Below are 19,298 nucleotides of genomic sequence, written 5' to 3'. Positions count from 1 at the left end.
GTGCTATATGCTTTGGAGGTTTTCGTGTGGGAGTGCATGAACTCCATCGTTTACTCCGTCTACAGTTGCGAACATCTTTTGCCTCCTATATATTCAGTATTTAGACTGCTCTTCCCAGTTCTGAAATGGAGAGCGGCTGTTTTTCAATGGATTTCTAACTGCTATGGGCAGGCTCCGTTTCCACCGTCCCCAGTGGCAGAAGACCCGGTGGGGGATGAGTGGGGGCTTCCCAGCTCCCCCTGCTCCGCGGCAGGGGATGAGTGGGGGTTTCCCAGCCCCCCCTGCTCTGCGGCGGGGGGGGGGGGGGGGGGGGGGCAAAACTTCACCGCGCGAAGAGGTTTTTTTACTCTTTCTTCTGAGCCTGCACAGATGCAATCTTCTCCTCCCCCCCCTTCTCTCTCTCCGGGGGGATGGGAGTGGACGGTGCTGCCACAGCCAGCCTCTCCAACTCCGCCCCGCCCAGAGATGGGGGCGGCACCGGTCTCTGAGGCCTCCCCGCCCCTGTCAGCTCCGTCACTCCAGGCGATCCCGTCTCCGCCTCTCCAGGCGGTCCCGCCCACGGCTTCACAGGCCTCCCCGCCCCTGCCAGCGCCTGCATCTGAGAATGCAGGAGCAGCACTTCCTGTGCCTGAGTTGCCAGGCGACGACGACGCGTCTCCAGTTTCCGGCTCGGCGGAGGAGATCTCTCCGGCCCCTTCGGCCCCCCCCGCTGCTTCCACTGGCCGCCCCAGCAGTTCTGCTACTTTCAGAGACACTGTCCTCCATGTCGGCGTCAGAGACTGCCCTGGAACTGGCGGCTTGTTCAAGCTCGGACCATCCCGGACCGGCTGCTCCTGCAGCGGCCCCGGCAGCTGGTCTCCCCTTCCGTGGAGCGGGGAGTGCTCGCCAGTTGACTGTGGGGGCGCTGTGTTTGCCTGCTTTTAAGATCAGCATTCTCGGCGGGTTCAGGGGTGGTTTTTCGGGGATGGTCCCATGGAGGCTGTCATCTCTGCCGCCTCTCTTGCGCCCTAGTGGCGGGGGGCAGGTGCATCCCGAGAGCTCTACCTCTGGTCCCCAGCCCGGAGGGGGTGGGGATGAAACCATGGGGCGGATGAGAGACAAACCTGCTGCATTTGCAGTGCAGAGGGAGAGGGCACAGATGGAGGAGACCATAGCTGGCTTGCTGTGGGGAACAAACATCTCCAGACCCCAGATGGGATTGCTGGGCAAGGCTTCTATTTCCCTGCTGCTGGCATGCCTCAGTGGTTTTGGGGAAAGGAAGCGTGTCACCACCCGTGCTGCCATTGTACTGGCTGCAGAGTGCAGGCCTGGGGGAATGCAGAGCCTGCCTCAGGGGTTTGGCCTGGGCCGTTGGGCTCAGGAGGTTTTTGGGCCAGGGCCAGCATTTGGCCTCTTGGTGTTTCTGGGGGTTCTGGTTCCTCCTACTGGTCCTGGTCCCCCTTTGCGGGCCAGTTTTGGGGTTCCTGGTCCATCATGGGCCAGGGCCCCCAGGGCCTTTCCTTCTCTGGCACTGCTCTGCTCTGCTGCTGCTCTTTTCTTTTTCGATCAAAAAAAAAAAAAATTAAAATTAAATAAAAAAAGATTGAAAACAGTGAGCAGCAGCTCTGAAGCACTGAAGCATTGAAGGGCCAGAAAAGGACATTCTAAAAGTTGCTCAAGTTGTTTGAAATGGTGGTAAGACTGTCAATGGTTTCTGATAACTGTTGATGGGACTTTTGCAGCAAGTCTGTTTTCAGGACCAAAAAGGACTCTCAGATGTCCAAGAGAAACAACTCCAGCTCATGGACTGCTCCTGAAACTCAGCTGCTTGGACTTGAATTTTCTTTGCATTGTTTTTTGCATTTTCTTAGATTGTACGATTGTTTTAGTGATTTGTTAGTATTGTACATTTTACAGGTGAAGAAATTTCCTGTTCATTTCACATCAGCATTTTTCTTTTAATTTATACAATTTAGAAAGGTGAGATGTCGCAGACATTTTTTCATAGAAATCCTTTCTTTCACATGTGTCCATCTTCTGGGAAGCAAAGGCCCAGAAGATGAATGTAAACAATTGTTATCAGCTGCTGTGGAATGCAATAGGATGCTCCTGTGATTGGCTCATCTTCCATGTTTCCAATTGGGGGACAATCACAGAAGCAAGCTCAGGGACAGATTCCCTGGAGACAGAACTTTGTTATTCATTCCTTCTATTCTTGTCTTAGCTTAGCAGTCTCTGCAATCTCTCTCTTTATTCTTTTTAGTATAGTTATAATGTATTATATATTATATATCAATAAATCAAGCCTTCTGATCAAGAAACAAGATTCTCGTTCTTCTCTCACCTCAGAGACCTCCTCAGGTCACTGTAATAACAGCCCTCAATCCAGTACTATCAATTATTGGGCTGATTCTTTCCCTATCTTCTTTTTGAGGGAGTACTGCTCAATCCTCTCTGGTTGTGTTCTTTCCTCAAGCTTGATTACTATGTGGGGGCATTTTTCACTCTCCTTGATACAGCAGAGGCTTATACTCTCGAAAACACTTATTTACTTATTCTAATACTTCTTTAGTAATGCCTTTCTTAATTTCAATGGCTGTTAATGTTAAGCCTAACATCTTTATATCATTTGCTTCAAGAGTAACCTTTCTCATTTGAGAATGTTTAGCGAATTGAGTGAATTGTTCAAAAGCTTCTAAGTACACATAGTACACGTTACTTAAAAGGTTTTCAAAAGTATGCCTTCTCAGACTGGCCAGTTGTTCCTCACACTACAACCTGAACATTCTCCACAGGTACTAAAGCTTTATTTAAAATTGGCCCTTGTGTTGACTAAAATTCTACCCTTTTCTTTCTTCTGATCTCACTTCTTCTCGCAGAGGGGTCTGTTACATCTTAGTTCTGGATGAAATTGAACTGCCGGGGGGGGGGATGGGTTCGAGCGGGTATACTTTTGGAGTCTAAATCTTTTTCTCTTTTGAGGAGGTCATCTTTATCTTTCCTCCCTTGCTTTAGGAGGAGCTTTTAACAAATCATATGTACTCATTTTGCGAACTGTAATCACTTTGTGTTTCAGCATGATAATCTTTGTCAGTTTTCATACATTGCTATCTTATTCTGCATGCTGAACAACATGTTTGATTTCCCTTCTCTTTGCCTTGTTTTCTTTTTCAAGGGCCAAGACCAGAGGGCGGTCTGATCTCACAGTATCTTTGCCATTTTGGGAGATTTCTTAAAATAAAAAACATATCAGCACACAAAACTTCATCTCATTTACCTTCTCATTTTAAAACCATATTAACTGCAATGAAGTATTATAAATATTTTTATTTTCTGAGCTGCTCCTACTGGCAGCTTTCTCCCAGTGAGCCCCTCCTAAAAGGGGCTAGTTTAGGAACTTCTTTGCTCTGGTCAGTTCTCATTATCTCTTTCTCCTTGCCCTATCTCGCTTCTACCCAAACTTCTCTTTACAAAGCTTCACAGTAGTTTCTTAGTCTTCTTCTTACACACAACTCCAGGTGGAAGGTATCAGATATGATTTCCTACACACAAGCTTTAAGATCTTAGGTTCTGAATCAGCTTGATCAGAAAACTTTAATTTACACTCAGGGCATGTGCCTTGATGCTTATTAGAACAGCAATACCAGCCTCTCTGACAAACTCTGCGTTGCACATAAGGTGCCAGCCTCTCAATGCACCAAAAACTCTCCGGAATTGCAGAGGCAGGCTATTCCGTTTATTACTGGTTGTTCCCAGTCCAGACTTACTATAGTACTAGCTGAAGTCTCATAAACTCATTCATCTCTTCTATCTAAGCTCTGCTTTACAAAATGTCAGTCTTCTCTATTTCTCTTCTTGAACTATGTAATTAAAGAATTTTCTGTACTGCCTTGCAAAGGGCTTGTTACAGCAAAAATTCTGATATGCTCACAAACACAGGCAGACACACACACCCCTTATCTCAAATTCACTAGAGCCAGGGCTTGAATTACCGTGGGGGGGAAAATTCTTAGAATTCCTTCAATTCGCTTTACCATAGTTAAACATAAATCACCATACCATAGTTCTTCTGTGAAAAATGCTACTCTTGTTGCAAACAAAATCTTAAAATCTCCACAAAAACCACTATACAATCTGAGAATCTAATTACCATAATGCAGTGGAAGAAAATCACCACACAAAATCACTGGAAAAGGGCCTATTTCTCAAAGTCCCCACTTTTCTTAACACAACACGGCATACCATAATTCAGCATTTACTCACATCAGCTTTCTATGGACACAATCAAAATAACAGTACACAGTAAAATTCCAGGGATCAAGTTCAAACATCTAGGGCAAAGAAACTCTCTGAGTTCGTACTCACGGTTAAAATGTACCAAATTTACACAAATCACTACATTTAAACACAATAAATACCGTCACTGACGTTTCTCCACTTGTTCCACTTCTCCGTGGGGCACTTCTCTCCCTCCCTGCCCCCACCGCCTGCTGCAGCCAGTGCCTCAGGTCTCACTCGGCTGCTTCAAACACGGGTAGTACTCACCTCCCCGAACCATGGGTGAACTCACTTGTTCGCTTTCTCTTTCATATACCACACACTCGCACAATTACAGAGACATTAACATTAACCACACAATGCATTAACCATACAGTGATACAGTGTCCAGATACCACACACACACACACACACACAGGTTCACTCGCTCCACCCTCAGGGTTGCTAGCAGCTGCTCTATCAGGCAATGTACTCCCGATACAGTGTCTGGACACCACACACACACACACACAGAGGTTCACTCGACCCACCCCCAGGGTCACTAGCGGTCTGCCCTATCAGGACAATGAACTCTCATCTCTAATCTAGCTGCTCCATCAGCTGCATCTACAGGCCGAGCACCCAGATGTGTCTGAGTGACTTACTCTCTTTTTTTCCCCCGGGGGCCCCTCAGTACATACTGTGTCCTCCACAGGCCAGCCGGTCCTTGTCTGTCCTCGCAGGAGGCAAGCTGAGACGAGCGGAGCCCTACCAGAAAAAAAAATGCTAGGGCAGGCTTTGGAGGTCCGTCTATCCCCCCTGCCCCTGCGGGAACAGATAACTCCCATCTGGGGTGCCAGAATGTTTTGCGGAGAAAAGAAAAAGTACTCCACAACTTTGTGAAAGTTGTAAAGCTGGTATGTTTATTACAGCGCTGGACGCATGTGAAGATTGGTCTCCTCAAAAAAGGCATGCGTACCTCTGAGAACTTCAGGTCCCTTTTTATCTCTCTCTCAAATACATATGCATAGTTTCACAATAGGTTCATACATATTCATTTTTATGGATTTTGCATGAAATTTGCCGCTAGTTCCTTTTTATCAGAAAGAATTCTTAGGTCAGGTTGACCTGCTCCTATAACAGTTTCTGTCTCTCTTTATCATCTTCTGTTTCCCTTCCTTTATCTCTTGTCCTTCACTGAAGTAACTTCACTGAGCTTAGGCTTTGCAGTCAGGCTAAATAACTATAGTTTCTAACCACAGACTCAACTCAAAAATGTACATTTCACTTGAATCAAAATGGATTTCTATCCTGGAAAATTTCTACTTTGCCTCAGCCGTGTATTCAGATGTATCAGTTTGGCGCCCACTGACTATCTTGATAGATGCAATCAGCAAGGCGATATTCTTACGTTAAGGCGTCGATCATTATCTTGTGTCCGGGAACTAGTTGACTCTGAATAGGTCAGCTGCTCCCGATCGGGGTGGTCAAAAGTCATGGTTTGAATTTCACAATATTTTATACCATACATTAATAGCATGAATTATCACTATCATATACTACAGTGAGGATATGGTGGGTCCTGGGCCCGGCCCCCATCTCGGCCGCGCCGAGCCCCTTCCCCCAGGCCACTTGCCGCCCCCCTCTCCCTCATCAGCCCTGTTCTGGCCGGGCTGGGCCCCAGCAGCTACCAGGCAAGAAGGCGGGGGAGGCTGCAGAGCCCAGGCTGGGGCAGGGTTTACCGCGATTGTTAAGATCTTACCCTCAAGTGCCCTCCCCCCAGCACGGCTGAAATTAGAGGCCCCTGCAGACTGCAACCTGCGCAGAGTAGCCCTGCGGCTGGAGTTGAACGCAGAAAGACCAGGGATCAACCACGAGGCCGAGCCTGACGCGGCCCCAGCCACAGCTCCCACCACAAGTTACCGGTGGGTCAGATAGGCCCCAGGCGTGATGTTAACCGTTTCAGTGCTACAATCTTCCCTCGAGTGAGAAAAAAGAACGAGATGGAAGCATATAAAGGAATCAGGAGAAGATCTCTGTTCCTAGAGACAAAGACAATTTTAGAAATAGATAATAAGAACTTTTACCTTTAAACAGGTAAATTTTTACCTTTAAGCATCTCATCTTTAAAACAATACCCCATAAGTCAACATAGCCCATCAACAAGCTGTGGGAAGGCTTGTAACAATAAGAAGGACTTCACAACAGAGAGGTTCCCCGGGCAGCTGTTATTTATGACAAAATTGAGAACCACAAGAGAACTATTTTTTTCCTCTTGTGGAGAAGTCTCCATAACCTTAACAAGAGGGACTTCTCTCCCTAAGTGAACTAAAGACAGACTAGTTTAGAGGGGGTAAACTAACTAGAATTTTAGGCTTTATTTCTTTACATTATCAGTGGGGGAAAAAAAAGGTTGTGGGGGGAGAAGAACTGTTCTGAACGGTTTGTTTTGGTTCTTACTATTTTTTTTTCTCTTAGTTACTTTTAATTAAATTTTCTTTATACCCTTTTAAAGTTTTGAGCCTGCTTTACCTTTCTCCTAATCCTATCTCACAGCAGGAAATAAGTGCATTAGTGATTACCCAACACCAAAACCTACCACACTTTAGTTCACTAGACCCAAAAAAATCATAACATTAAAAAAATCTTAAATTAGCAAATCCAAACAACCACAGATTTAGAGAAATTAGGAGACTTCTGCACACCACTGTCATTCATTGGTAGCATACATTGGCTCCTAATTGATTCTATTTCTTCATTAGCTGTAATACAGGTACCTTTATTATCATGCACTGTCTTATGAACCTACTAGCAGTGTTTATTTTTGTTTATCCTGTGTAGTAAGTAAAACTGTTAAAGTCCCATGTCTGTCTTTTTCTTGTGTCTATTCAATAAATAATTCATGTTGTAAAAGACTTGATTGGTCATGATTATGAACTTGCAAGCAAGAGTGGGTTTTGGGGTGCTGGCCACCTCTATAAAGCTGTTGTCTACTGCCAGAAACCTGGGCAAAGGCAGGGACTTGTCTAAGCTCTCCCCTCTCATTCGCAACAAATTGGCCCAGCGAGCAGGGTCATGACAAACAATCTGAAAAAACAGACCACAGATTCAACAGATTGCTCACAGTGGCGCAGTGATCATAATCCTTGGTTGGTAGATAACTGGTTTGAGTGGGGAAAAAATTCAAGAAAAAATAAATGAACAGCTGGAATCACTGTCAGGTAAAAATGGAAAAAATATAATTTCTCTTTGTCCTGGGGTGACGTTATGATGCTTGTATATCCCCATTCATCTGTTCTGTGCCTTTAAGACCGGCTCTGAAGAGTGGAAGTTTTGTTTGGGTTTCTCTTATCAGGACAGAGACAAGCGGTACATAGGGCTGTTTTTTCACTTCCAGCTTCAGCTTGCTGCTTTTGCTTGCTCTCTTTTTCTGCTCTTGCTTCTGCTCTGCTTTCTGCCTCTGCTTATTAGCTAGTTCTAGCTAAACAGTCCACATTGCTTCCTGGACTGTTTCTCCTCTCCTGTTCCTGTGACCATCTCGAACCTGCTCCGGACTGAGACCCGGGAACACCGAAGGTTCGGCTGCAGCAGCTGCCCCAGCGCCGGAGGGACTGAGAACAGAGCAACCACCCCCCCGAAAGAGACTTTCTGATTTTGCCATCTTTCTCAAAGCGGTGTCATCGGGTATTGTTCATTTTGTGTGCTGGGGGGTGCGGGGCCAGTCAAATAAACAGGTTCTTTCCACCTCTCTCCGAGGAATTTTTTTCCTGAACCGGTTGGGGGGAGGGGCCGTGTGGGTTTCGCTTTCTGGAGGGGCCCTCCTTTGCAGATTCTTTAACAAATTTGCCCTAAACCAGTACACTCTTGCACTTGCATTATGCTTAAAATCTGCTTGCCAATGGCAGGAACAAAGGATAAAAGAATATGACAAATTGAAACAAGAGCTAAAAGAATCCAAGGAAAAAACAAAACCCTTGGCATGTGAAGGACAAGAAGGTAATTGGGAGCAGTCATCATGACCAAGGGGAAGTCATGCTTGATCAACATGATAACCTTCTACAATGAAATTACCAGCTTATGAGACAGAGTAGAAATTCTCTAGAGTAGAAATCCATTCTGATTTAGGTGAAATGTACATCTTTGAGTTAAGTCTGTAGTTTGAAAACAAAGCTATGTAGTCTGACTGCTTGTTCTGGTAAAAAGCCTAGGCTCAGAGAAACTGCTTCAGTGAAGGTCAGAGATAAGGGGGGGAGACAGAGAGACTGCTGTGAGAGCAGGTCAACCTGACCTAGGAATTCTTTCTGATTAAAAAGAACTAGCGGCAAATGTCACGCGAAATTCGTAAAAATGAATAGGTATGAACCTATTGTGAAATTGTATGCATGTGTATTTGAGAGGGGGATAAATAGGGACCTGGAGTTCGCAGAAGTATGCATGTCTTTTAAGGAGAGAAATCTCCACATGCGTCCAGCACTGTAATAAATATACCGGCTTTATAACTTTCACAAAAGTTGTGAAGTTTTTTTTTATCTCTGCAAAACACTTAGTAGACAAGGGGACATATTGTCTACCTTGACTTGAGAAAGGCTTTTGACACTGTCCCATATGATCATCACAGAGAAGCTAATGAAGTATGGGCTGGATGAGTAAAGTGGGCTGGAAACTGGCCAAATGGCTGGGCCCAGATGGTGGTGATCAGTGGCATGAAGTCTAGTTGGAGGCCAGTAACTATCAGTATACCCCCAGAGTAATTATTGAGTCCTGTCCTGTTCAACATCTTCATTAATGATCTGGAAGATGAGGCAGAGTGTACCCTCAGCAACGCTGCAGATTACACAAAACTGGGAAGACTGGCTGACACACCAGAGGGTTGTGCTGTCATCCAGAGGGACCTGGACAGGCTGCAGAAATGGGCTGACAGGAACGACATGCAATTCAACAAGGAGAAGTACAAAGTCCTCCCCCTGGGAAGGAACAACCCTATGCACCATTACATGCTGTGGACTGACCTGCTGGAAAGCATCCTTGCAGAAAAGGCCTTGGAGGTCCTGGCAGACACAAAGCTGAACATAAGCCAGCAGTGTGCCCTTGCAACAAAGATGGCTAATGATATTCTGGGCTGTATTAGACAAAGTATTGTCAGCAGGTTGAGGGAGGTGATCTTTCCCTTCTGCTCAGCCCTGGTGAGGCCACACCTGGAATGCCTTGTTGTCGTGGTTTGAGACATTGACAGGAAGTAGGTTCAGGGGGGAATCTCATCAATGTGTATAAATACCTCAAGTGGGAATGCAAAAAACACAGTCAGGGTCTTTTCAGTGGTGCCCAGGGACAGGACCAGAGGCAATGGGCACAAACTGAAATGCGAGAGTACCATCTGAACATAAGAAAACCCTTTTTCAATGTGAGGGTGACTGATCACTGAAACAGGTTGCCCAGGGATATTGTGGAGTCTCCCTCCTTGGAGATATTCAAAAGCCATTTGAACATAGTCCTGGGAAACTGGTTGGAGGTTGAGCATGGGGCTTGGACCAGATGACTTCCAGAGGTCATTTCCAATCTTAATCATTCTGGGATTCTGTGCAGTGCATAAATACAAATTCATCCTTCCTGAATACATCTCTAACTCCATTTCAGCCTCTTAGAAAGTGCTTATGTGAAAGCATTTGTGCTATCATCATAATCATGTAGAAGATCACTGGGAGTTAAGAGGAGGGTGTTGAAGAATGTAGGAAAAAATGAGAGAACTTCAAAGGACAGTTTCAGAGGAACAGACAAGTTGCTATGCTAGACAATATATGGAGGCAGAACTTTCAGACTAATATCAAACTCCTGACACAGAGGTAAGTAGACACAATACCAAATATATTCATTTGCATGCAACATTACCAATTAGTGGTTGCAAGTTACATTTTACATTACTACAGTGTGTGGAAACTTAGCTATTTCACCTCTTTTTCCCTTCCAGTATATGCTACAGTTCTTACAAGTTTGATTGTGGGAACCCAGGAAATTCCTCTGGCTGCCCTGGAGGACTCCAGACCCTGTCAAGGGGCTCAGAGACCTTGGCACAGAGCCCAAAACCCCTGTGCCTTTGATTTAGCCCTTGGAAAAAACAATTACCAACCTTGTATGAAGAATTAAAAGCCACAAAAGTTTAAGTAGAATGATAGTGAATTTATCACAGAGTGGAAAAATAGATTTTTGGGGTTTTTAGAATGGGAGTTCAGGGTGAAAGATGGAGGAATCTGGGCATTTCTAGCCTTTCTCCTTCTTCTTCTTGGCCTCTATCTTCTGCTGTGATGTTGGCACTTTTAGATTGGTTTAGAGTAGAAGCTCACTGTCTAACATAGATGATAGATATTGGAAAGCAATTGTACATATTGTACACATAGTTTTTAGTATAAAAAGATAACACCGCCCCAGGGGAGGCAGAGTTCCTCAGACTGTCTTGCTGAGCGGACCTTGGCAGGACAGGAGAAAGAATGTTATAGATAAGATACAATAAACAATCTTGAGACCAAGAACTGAAGAGCTCTGATTCCTTCGACCACCAGGCTGGGAAAAGAGACTTTTTAACATTTCTCGGGGTCACTCTGACCAGCTAGAGACCCTGAGACATTGGCGTTCCATGGCTGGGCTCCAAGAGGGCACCCAGGTGGGCAGTTGGCAAGCAGCCACACCACCAGCCATCAGCCGCTGAAACCCAGCCCAAGAAGAGGCTCACTCAAGGAAAAATCCAGAGAGAACATCTCAACCTCTGCCAAGAAGACTCGTTTCAAAGCTCGATCCGGAAGGAGGAGGACCAGAAGACGACCTGGAAATCCTCACCTGCGAGCTGCTGGACAGTGACCAGGGCAGATGATTCAGCTTTTGGTAAGAAAGGTCAAAATGGAGAACATGGGGGGTGCATGCTCCCAGGAACAACTCAGCATCTTGTCAGCCCTACAGGGTGTGGCAGCCACACACCCTGTGAAAATCTCTGAAAAAAAAATAAAACGGCCTTGAAGCTTTTATCCCCAGCAAGTGTAATGCTAGAGGCAATTTCGCGGAATTCCGCGGGGTCTGCCAGCTATCAGCAGGCAGCAAATATTCCCCTAAGGGTGGGGGGAGGGAAGTCATCCTGCCATCAGCAGGCGGCAATTGCTCTTACCGATCAGAGAGGGGCAGAAACAATCCCTACCAAACAGGTGTGGGAGGAATTGGCATCATCTGCAGAGTCCCTGGGGTCCCCAGTGTCTCCTAGATCCCCAGAATTACCCCCACTGATCCTGGGAAAGCTTAGGCTAGAGATTTTCCCAAGCAAGATGGAGGACTTGGATTTTGCCTTCTTTGAGGAATGTTCTCCCGATTCGCAAAAACCACTGCAGAGCCTCACCACGGAGGCGGTGGTGGAATCGTGGGGGAGGGGGGCGGGGGGCAGAGAAGGTCGCGGAATCTGGGGGGAGCCGCTTCTCGGCGACTGGCAAACCCATGCCACGGTGGCGTCAGCCGGCCAGCAGCCTGGGGGGACCGCAGAGGCAGCCGTGGGGGTTGCGGAGGCCGATGGGGGGGCCACGGGGGCAGCGGGGGGAGTCGCAAACACAGCAGCAGTGGAGGCGATAGTGCGCACAGCGATGGCGGTGGTGGTGCACGCGATCGCAGCAGCGGGCGGTCAGCAGCCGTCCAAAGCATGCTCGGCAGCTGCGAGGGCAGGCCCGGGAAGCACAGAAGCTGCGTCGGTGAGCGCGTGCGCGATGCCGGCGGCAGCAGTTTCATGCGGAGCGGTGTCAAAGACGTGTGCGAAGGGGACAACTCACGCGACTGCGATGGTACACGATCAGCGGCCACTCAGGGAATGCTCACGGGTCTCGGCAGCTACACTGGGCGGGACTAAGCCAGCCGGGATGGGACGCGAATTCGCAGGAGCCGAATACACGGTCGCGACACGCGCAAAGTCCACGGCGAGGAGCGCGGTGAGACGCGGTGAGCACGTGATGATGACGCGAAACCCGGAAGTTGGAGCGGGGAGGGTTCTGTCCCATTTCGCAGACGCATCACAGGCACCGGCCGAGCGGGGACAGCGCGCACTGGTTGCGGGCGTTGGCACGGAGCCGGAATGGGATGTGAGCAGTGTGGATGTCGATCTGGGAGAGAAGGACATTCCCGAGATCGCGCCTGCGCCGAGACGAGCACAGGGGAGGCGCGGTCGGGGCGGGGTCGTCTACATTCCCGTGACGACACAGGCAGAGAGGGGGCGTGGTCAGGGTGCAGAGGATTCCTTAGGTACCACCCCTTCTCCGGTCCCATGGCAGCTCTACTTGAATGGAGTGATTGACAATCAGCCCAGATGTTTTCTGCGTCAAAAGGTATTCAAGTCCTTTTGACTTGATGATTTGACCATATATGACAGCTGAGCCTATTTTCAAAGGGAGTTTGGAAAAACATGAATCCGGACATTGATTATAAAGCAGAACTCCTCATTAGCCATTTAGAAATTAATGGCGTGAGATGACCTCTCATGGATATAATCTTTTAAAGTTCCTTTAAAGCTGCTTTATTGGGGAGTAACCTTAGCCACAACGAATTTAAGTGTTGGAAAAACAGTGGATTGATTTCTGAGTTCAGATCAGAGCCTCAGCATATGTCCTGGATTGCCAAGGAAATTGTATTCTACTTGCCATCTGTATGGCAGTTGTCTTCTGTTAAGTGGGCAGTTGTCCTTATCTCTTCCACAACCACTCCTCCCTCCGGCAAGACATCTGCTGATAATAGGCTATTGAATGTCACTGCATGACTGATAAGAACTATAGCATCCCATTGTGAGATGCTCCGCCCAGGGGGAGGAGCCAAGCATTCCTACCCAGATATAATCTTGAGATTCTGGAGCACCACCATGGCTTTCTCCACTGGCTTTCCCAGAGGAACAAGTGCCTCTTCCACTGGATCTTCAGAGGCAGACTACACCTTTCTACAGGATCACTGCTCCAACCGAACCACACCTGATGCTCCAGGAGGACTGCAGCCACAATTCCAATTGGACTGCTACCAACACCCTGACCAACAGGGTGTCAGGTCCTGTTCTGACTGTCAGTGTTGTTTTAGTTTACTGCATTGTTTATTTTATCTTTTTATTTTCTTCCCTATTAAAGAACTGTTATTCCCGCTCCCATATTTTTGCCTCAGAGCCCCCCTTAATTTCAAATTTATAACAATTCAGAGGGAGGGGGTTTACATTTTTCCATTTCAGGGGAGGCTTCTTCCTTCGTTAGCAGACACCTGTCTTTCCAAACCAAGACAGTGTACTTTAAAGCATGTGACTGTATTGGAAGAGAAGGTCATTACTACAGTGAATAATTACTTGCTACTGTAGAATTAAAAAGAAAAGTTCATGTAGTTCTCTCTCTTACCTTGCAGTCAGTCTCAAAAGCAGTGCAACCACATTTTGGGAAGCTGCTTATCGTCTTCCAACAAAATGTATGTCACATTACTGAAACTTTTGTGAAGTTCATAAAGTAAGTGCTGGACATATGGACTGAGATAGTCTGCTTTCTGTGTCACTATATAAATGTTGTAAAATGAGAAATACTTGAACTATGCTGCAATAAAGTCATATTCCTGGGTTTCTCATGGTACAATGTCTGTGAGATTCAGTCCATCTCTAGCCCGGGTAGTTCCATATAGGCTGAGCCCAAGTAAACCCAGAAAAAGAAAAATAACCACAATCTGCAACAGAAAATGGAAATGCCTTTGGTTTTATGTTCCTAAAGAAATTAGGAACTCATAATAGCACAGAGAACCAGGTTCAGAAATAATGCCCATGACTATTTTTTTAAGCTTTTGTATATTTATGCACACATACACACACTACAAGGCCAAACTAATTTGTGTTTTAGTGAACAGGAAATTTATATGGTGATGAAGATAAAAAGTAAATTGGGTTTCACTCTTCATGAACTTAGGTTACCAAAAGTCACCAAAACCCTTAAAACAACTTGCGTTTAAAAAGTATGCCATTATAGCACTACCAAGATAAAACTTTTAAAGTGTGAAATTGTGTAAAAATATTAAGAACTGTAATTCCAAAATAATTCCATTAATTGCTGATATTTAATACTATTGTCAGGATAATTGTCCTACTGGGCAAGGCAGAAGTCTATTTTTGAAAAACAGGTAAATAGTTTTTTGATTACCTTAGCTTTTGGGTTTAGCAGAAATGGAGCATAATGCTTTTCTGAAAAAGATGGCAGTGTCCATTTCATACAGGGTGGCTCAAGGCAATTCATACTGGAATCTGAGAACTGGGAAAGCAAATCTCTTGTTGAGTTTGTGCTTTCTGGGCTCTGGCAGCTGATATTATCTTGCATCACTGTCACTTGGCTGCACAGATATTTCTGAGCAAGGTTCTGCTGTGGTGTAATACACCTGTGGGTGAGGATCATATTCTGTGTGTTACTGCACTGTAGACTGCATTGTAATCTGAGTTTCATGTATGAAACTCTGACAGCTTTATGAGGATGTACTGTAGTAAGTATTATCACTATTTTTCACATATGCTTGAGGCTCAATCTGAATCACTCTAGTGGCACACGAACTGCAAGAGAAAAACATTGTTCACATTTTGATAGGTATTCATTTAATCAGGCTAGACAGGATAATCTGCTTCCATCAAAACTGCTTCCACTACAGTGAAATTGTTTATGTTAATTAAGCATAATTTTTTGATGAGGATTTCCTTCTGCACTTTTAGAAAGTATTTCCTAGATATGGTTTAAAGTGTGGGCCTCTGAGACTGTTTCTGCATGTTTTTTGTGCCCAAGAAAGAAGGAACCAGCATGTCTGAAGACACTGGTATCCACTTAAATTGCTCTATTACATATACTAATCAGGTCAATAACCAGGTAGTTGCACACAGTCTGAAAGCATTATATATGTGTGTGAATTACATCTACATGACCATGGTGAGAATGAAACTTTTTAGAAGATCAAAATGCATGACATGCTGAGTTCTTCTGTTGAAAACTATTGAAGTAACTGAAAAATAATATTTGGACCTTCTGAATAACATCTCAGACTTTTGTGAGGCAGGTTGAAACTACCTGCCATACACTGACTCTGTATTTTAAAATTTATGTAAACATATATGAGTATTAATTGCCAGAAAGGACAGGCAAAATGAAGAGACAAAATTACAGAAGCATTTTTTGAAGCATTTATTGTAGTTGATACCTAGTTTATAAGAAAAAAAGTCATAAGCAAGCTTCCTTCTGTAAATAAAAGCAAATTGCTGATAGAAAACAGTATCAGAGATTTTTCACCAAGTGGAAAAATCTTACAAAAAGGAAGAAAATGTTGCCTACCTAAACAAACAAGCTCTTATTAACTGAATTTCTTCATATGTACATCAGCTCAAATTTTCATTCTCATTTGGTACAACTTTAGATGTAGGAATAAATAGAAGGCCTGGCAGCCCTGGGCTTCTGAGAATCGGGCCTCCAAAATTCAAGCACATTAGACCATCCAGTGAAACTGTGGCTGAACAGAAACAGAAAGAGAGTGTCCTGGCTTCCAATCAACTCCCTGTTCTAATGACTACCTCAAAAGCATATTTAGGAGAGCACTTTCTCTCTCTGGCATCAAAGTTAAAAAGGTCAGACTCTGTCTGCTTCCCCGTGGGTGCAAAAGGCTGAGAACACAAAGGCATTTCTCTACATACTGATTATGAGATGCATGTGGGAGTACATGTATAGAAATGCAGGTTATCCTCTTCATTGCAGGCAAAAGTAAAAACTAATGTAGAAAATCACAGAATCACAGAATCACAGAAATTCTAGGCAGGAAGAGACCTGTAAGATCATCGAGTCCAACCCATGTTCTAACACTTCAAATAGATCATGGCACCAAGTGCAACATCCAGTCTTTTTTTAAACTCTTCGAGGGATGATGACTCCACCACCTCCCTGGGTAGATGATTCCAGTATTTGACCACTCTTTCTGTAAAATACTTCCTCCTTAATTCTAGCTTGCATCTCCCTTGGTGCAGCTTGAGACTGTGTCCTCTTGTTCTGTCTGTTGTTGCCCGGAGAAAGAGACCGACCCCCAGCTCATCACCGCCACCCTTCAGGAAGTTGAAGAGAGTGATAAGGTCATAAAATATGCTTTACATCTAAGCAGTGGTTCCGCTAATGGCAGTAGATTCCTCCTAGTCTACCCATGACCTCAGAACTGGACGTACATTAGGTAAGAGTGTGCATACTACCATTCTAAATTACTATTGAAGCCCTAACAGAAAAATTACCAATCGTTACCTTGCAATGGTACTGATCATTCTGAATTCTTCAAAGTCCTATGAAGAAGTAGGCTAAAGAGAAGTAATTTTATAGTTTTTACATTATTTTTATGTATTTAGGCTTCAAGGCACAAAAAGCAAAAAAATTTGCACAGAGTGATTAAGGAAGGCTTCTGAGTAGCCCAAGTTATTTACAGTCTTCCATAAGAGACTGGAATTAAGTCTTCCAAAGTTTACCAATACCAGCCATACCCCATAAAATTCAAAAAATACAGCTATTACTAAAGCATGGCTCTTTTACATGCTTCCAGAAAGTTGTCTTCCAATGGCTAAAATGGATGTAGGTATGAATAAAGGAAAAAGTGTGTGTGTGTGAGTGTAGCAATGTAATTCAGCAATAAAAACCATGGCAATAACAAACTGACCCTGCTGCTGTCCCGCTGCAATGAAGAACTCCCACTCTTGACAAGGGACATTAGCACTGATTGGTAAAGACAAAAAGGATGCATCTCATATACTGTAATTCTATTACACATTCTCACCTTGTAAAACAGCAGAATATATCCAGTCTCCTGTCTTCCCGACAATAAAGGTCCATGCTCAGAATAGCAGGAAAAATCCGCAAAACCATAGCAAAGTTGAATACCATCTCAACTGCTGCCTAAATGAGCCTTTATTTGGTCTTATCTTAGGGCAAGCTGTGACAGCTCCAGAGCTCAGCTCCCAGGGGGACTGAGTGCCAGAGGCCAGCTCACTCTCAGACCAAGGCTGCGGGTCAGCCCCTAGCAAGCAGGGAATATTCAGCACTTAGTGATGAGCCAGCTCTTGTGATTTCAGCTTTTCTTGCTAGGTAGCTTTCGCACTTGGCTTAAGGCTCCAGCAGATGGTAGAGAGAGGAGAAGGAGAAGACGCCGGCTGTTCCACATGTATGGCTTTATTGTAGGGGTTCCGTGAAGGGTCTCAGCTCTTCTTCTTCTGAGTTAGTAGGGGTACAGCATGCTCCTTTTATAGACTTGGCCCAGATCCAGTCCTGACCAATGGCAAAGGTGTTAGAGTGACCATAAGTGACCAATAGTAGGGTTAACAAGATATTGCCTTACATGGCTATAGGGATAAGGTATAAGGCAGATGTCCCTGGAGACAGGAAGCTTCTTTGCCGCTGTGTCAGCTTTCTATTCTCCAAGAGGCCCTGGCTAAAGTTGAGGGGTTTACTACAGCTGCCTAGAGATCAATCACAAGAGAAGTAAAGTACTTACTAAACTTCATTTAGGGCAATGGCTTTATAAAGCATAAAAACACCTTTAAATTTTCCCCCATTCACCCATTTTTCATGTTTACTCATCAGACACTTTCAAGCTTCTCCCTGAGGGAACTGGGAGGTATATTTTACATTCCAGTTTCATTATGGTAAGCCTACTGTAGTTCATTCGTTTTATTTTAATAGTAGTTTTCTTAAGATTTTTAATATCTCTATATCTAGATATGTGGTGGCATCAACATTTTTTAAGTGGAAAAAACAGAGTTGTCAATAAATTGCACTTTTATATGAGATCCTGCCCTATTTAGTCTCACAGTACAAAAAGGTGGGAGCAAAAGCAAATCTGGAACTAGGACCAAAGTCCTCACATTTAAGGGATCTGAAGTAATTGAAGTACCACAAAAACATTAAAGTATATTTTTAAATCAGTAATGAAATAAAGGTTTAATTAAATTTTAATGAATTTGCTCTATTTAGTAAAGCACTATGCATTTGATGTACTTAAAGTTCAGCAAAAAAAAACCCAAAAAAGCCCCAAAAAACCATTTTGTGATTATCTGTTGAACTGTCCTGCTCGTATTTAACTTGATTTAATGAGCTGGTCTACCAAAATTAGTCTTATATTGGAACAAGAATAGTCAATTAGCAAAGTGATCATTATTTAAAGAAAAACAACCTCTCCTTCAAACTGTAACCCTTTCTTACACAGAGATTCACAGAGAATCTGTATAAACATATGTGGTGCAGCATCTATCATTATTCTTAATGATATTTATTTACAATAAAACATAGCTGGTCACTCACCTTACAAGGGGAAAAATTGGGCACAGATCAGTTTGAAAGATAGCAGTAGATAAGGACAAGTCACTGAGGGTTGTTTTTCTCCCAAAAAATGGAAGAAAATAGAAGAGGCCTCAAGAGAAAGAAAAGAAAAAGAAGCCTTTATATTTTACTCATTATATAATTAGCAGGCATCTCTATATTAGCCCAGTTTCAGGATGAAGAAAGCATATAAATTATCAAGTGCCTCACCTGCAAACTTCTGAAATAAACAATGCTTGGGTGCTAACACTCAAAAAAATGACAAAAATTTGATTACACAAATGGAGTGCCTGACCTGATGTAAATGAGCCCTCCTTCCAACACAGATCAATGTCTGCTTTTGATGTTGAAAATCAGCCTTTAAATTTGGCAACTCAAAAGAAAATACATTCAAAGTTCATATTTTAAAAATATTCAACTTATGTGACCCTAAATAATGCAATTTTGCATTTTTCTGTCTTTATTTGTGAAAATCTGTGGTGGGTTGACCCTGGCTGGATGCCAGGCACCCACCAAAGCTGCTCTATCACTCCCTGTCATGGTTTGACGCTGGTGCAATGCCAGTGCCCCCATGAAAATACACTCTCCCTGGTGTCTGCTGTGAGATGTGACCAGGAATAAGCAAAGTAGGCCCCCACTTAGAAATAAAGAAAAGAAAACTTTATTAACTAAACTACAACTATATGTAAAAAGAAACACACAGAAAAAATTAAAACC

The 19,298-nt window shown here is 44.2% G+C and overlaps 1 pseudogene; it reads right to left on the bottom strand.

Moving 5' to 3' along the window:
* The window catches only part of LOC135460511 (protein patched homolog 1-like), a 144,345-nt pseudogene that overhangs the window by 36,766 nt on the left and 88,281 nt on the right, over positions 1-19,298 (bottom strand).

This window comes from Zonotrichia leucophrys, unplaced genomic scaffold (assembly GCF_028769735.1).
Source record: "Zonotrichia leucophrys gambelii isolate GWCS_2022_RI unplaced genomic scaffold, RI_Zleu_2.0 Scaffold_50_376499, whole genome shotgun sequence".
NCBI classification, from domain to species: domain Eukaryota; kingdom Metazoa; phylum Chordata; class Aves; order Passeriformes; family Passerellidae; genus Zonotrichia; species Zonotrichia leucophrys.
This window is presented reverse-complemented; position numbering and strand designations above follow the sequence as displayed.